Source organism: Podarcis liolepis (genome assembly GCF_965112155.1).
Source record: "Podarcis liolepis genome assembly, chromosome: 3".
Taxonomy (NCBI): domain Eukaryota; kingdom Metazoa; phylum Chordata; class Lepidosauria; order Squamata; family Lacertidae; genus Podarcis; species Podarcis liolepis.
The window spans coordinates 38068894-38071699 of NC_139557.1; the positions used below are offsets into that span (position 1 = coordinate 38068894).

At 43.1% G+C, this 2806-nt stretch overlaps 1 long non-coding RNA gene across 1 annotated transcript; it reads left to right on the forward strand.

The window, feature by feature from the left end:
- Nucleotides 1-683: 683 nt before the first annotated feature.
- On the forward strand, nucleotides 684-1741 carry LOC310702463. The gene is made up of 2 exons (XR_014523508.1): nucleotides 684-934; nucleotides 985-1741. It is a non-coding gene; the product is annotated as an uncharacterized lncRNA (long non-coding RNA).
- Nucleotides 1742-2806: the final 1065 nt, after the last annotated feature.

Consider the following 2806-nt stretch of genomic DNA (forward strand, 5'->3'; position numbering starts at 1 on the left):
TATGTGAAATGGAGAGCAACAAGTTGTGCAGGCCTGAATTAGAGCTTTATTTTAAGCAATTAAACAAAATAAAAGAAATGATGGAAATATGTTTCACCAAGTGACTGAGCCAAAAACATCTTTATTTCCAGGGAAAAAGTAACTATACATATAACACATCACAATAACAATAAGAACTAATAAAAATACATTTTCCGGCTTTATATTTCCTCAGTATGTATTCCAATAACTCATAGTTGCATTTTGTTTTACTGTCAGATGGAAAGGTGCATGTGATCCTCTTCATTTCATCTACACATTATTTCTGTCAATTTCTCTGTTTCACCTAGATTTAGATTTAGCTGTTCTCAAACACATCACAGCTCCCACGATCCCCTTAGTGAGCTGCAAATGACACATTATAAACATGCTCTGACTAAACGTGAGTGCAAAAAAGAATGCAACGGCGTCACATCAACATTCCTCTTTACACGCTGATCTGCTGTACAATCCTGACCTTCTGCCTAAGTGCTGCTGAATATAATGCTCCTGTGCATTGGTGAGTGGAAAATAACTAAACTGAACAAAATCTTTAAAATAAATTAAATAAATATACTGCCCTTTATCCAAAGATTACAGGGCAGTTCACAAGGTAACAATATAAAATGAGAATACAAAAAACATAATAAAACAAAAACCAACAACCCGACAAACATATTGTTTTTGCTTTATTTATGCTTACGCACCAACAAGATACACAAAAAGAAATAGACTTCATCCCCAAAAGGCCTAATTTTTTTCATTGCTTCTGGTTTCTTCCTCGTATGGTAAGGTTGAGTCAGCAGTCAGCCTTTTGTCCCCGCCATTTTCACTTCTCTTCAATCCTTTCTCCCTCCTTCCTCGTTGTGCTGGTCCCGTGGGTTACCCGAGAGGCGAGGTCCAAGTCCGGTCCGTGGTCAAAGGTGCAACGTGGAGGCAATCCATAGTAGCTGAAGCTGGGTGCAGGGCAGGGAGTCGGGTGAAGTCAGGAACAGGCTTGCAAGCAGGGAGCCAGGGCGGGTCAGGAGTCAGGCAGGAAAGCAGGACAGGTTCAGGCAGGAACTGGCAACCAACAATGTTGCTCCCGCAACTTGGGACTGGGGCTGGCCGGCTTTTATCTGCCCCAAGGCATAGGGCGGCCACGATCCTCTGGTGACTCACCTCTCCTGGCCTGGAGGCGAGCATTCCTCCTGAGGGAACTTAGTTCCGTTTGTCTCTCTGCCCTGAGCCTCTGCAGCTCAGGAGAGGCTGGAGGGTTACCTCGATCTCATCACCCTCATTCTTCGCTTACTCCCTTTTAACTCTTCCAAAGTGGAGTGCCTTCCCTTGACCCGTCACGCCGGACGCTCATTCCAGATCTTCTACAATTATATCTTCTTCAGGTGCTGGTCTAATACGGGCCTGGTTTCGGGCTACTGCCTTCTCGAGCTCTGGAAAGCTCTTGAAGAGTTTTGTCACAAGTGGTGCCACAGGAGGCTGCTCCTTGGGCTGGAGTGGGGCCACCTTGTTGCTCTTTTTGAGCTGCATTGTGCTTCTCAGTCGTCTGAGCCACTCTGTTCCACGAAGGAAAAGTCCACTGAACCTTCCTTCTTCTTCCTGAAGGTCTGGAACTGACCGCATGCTTGATTCTGGCTCCGCCTCCTCTTTAAGCCGCCAAAATCAGAAGAAAATCCAAATCCTCCGCTTTCTCTCTTACCACCAACTGCACCTACACACCTCTCTCCTCGCTAACCCACAATGAACACCTGTAGTTGGTGGCTTTTAAGGGAGAAGCAGAAGATGTCACAAAGGAGGGCAGACCATTGTTACCATGGCAACCCACCCACATTGACCCTGTCACAAAGGAGGGCAAGCCATTGTTACCATGGCAACCCACCCACATTGCCCCCCCCCCAATGTTTTTTAAGAACTTTGAAGCACCTGCTGTTCCGTCTGCAGGTGAATCTTCTCTTTTGGAGTTCATGTTCCTATATTGGATCATTCTTCATTCAGCCCCATTTGCAAAGGGAGACAATCCCAACATCCCTTGAAATGCAGTAGAAGACTCCCAAGTCTAGGGGTGTCAATAGCACAGGATTAGACAATCTGCTTTGCATTATCATCATCCTCATAGATAATCCTGGATTACATCTCCAGCTGGGGCAGGGAATGTCCCCTGTCTGAAACCCAGTCAGTTTAGACAGTGCTGAGGTGGATGGGTCAATGTCTGACTCTGTCCAAGGCAGTTTCCTATGAATATTCCTCTTAAGTCATTTACCCTGAAGACAAGCAAGCTAACTTCTCCACAGGACCAACAATCAATTTCTCCATTTAGAAGACAATACGGAAAGTCCCTGTTTTATATACAATAATGCAAGTACTCTGTACTAGGTCCTGTTAGATTTATGCAGCATCACTTTTCTTTTCAACTTAGCATTTTATTTATTTGTTAACATTCTTATATTACATCGGTAAATGTTGTCATATTACATTACAGGACTTACTATAATATAATTTCCAACATGGATACAAAAATTATATACAAATTTTATATACCTAGAAAGAAAATGAAACAAAAAACAAAAACAAATCCCCCCCCAAATCATATGCACACTAGACTTCCTGTCTATCCCGTTGTATATTCCTTTTTCACAAATGAATGTACTCTTATTATTGTATATTTTGTTACATTTTATCCAATACATTCCTATATCAATAGTCCGAGCTGCGGCCGTTGCATATAAGAATACCTCCCTAAAGGCCTTCAGGATGTCCTCTGGTCTTCTTAAAAAACTTATTCCAAACATTT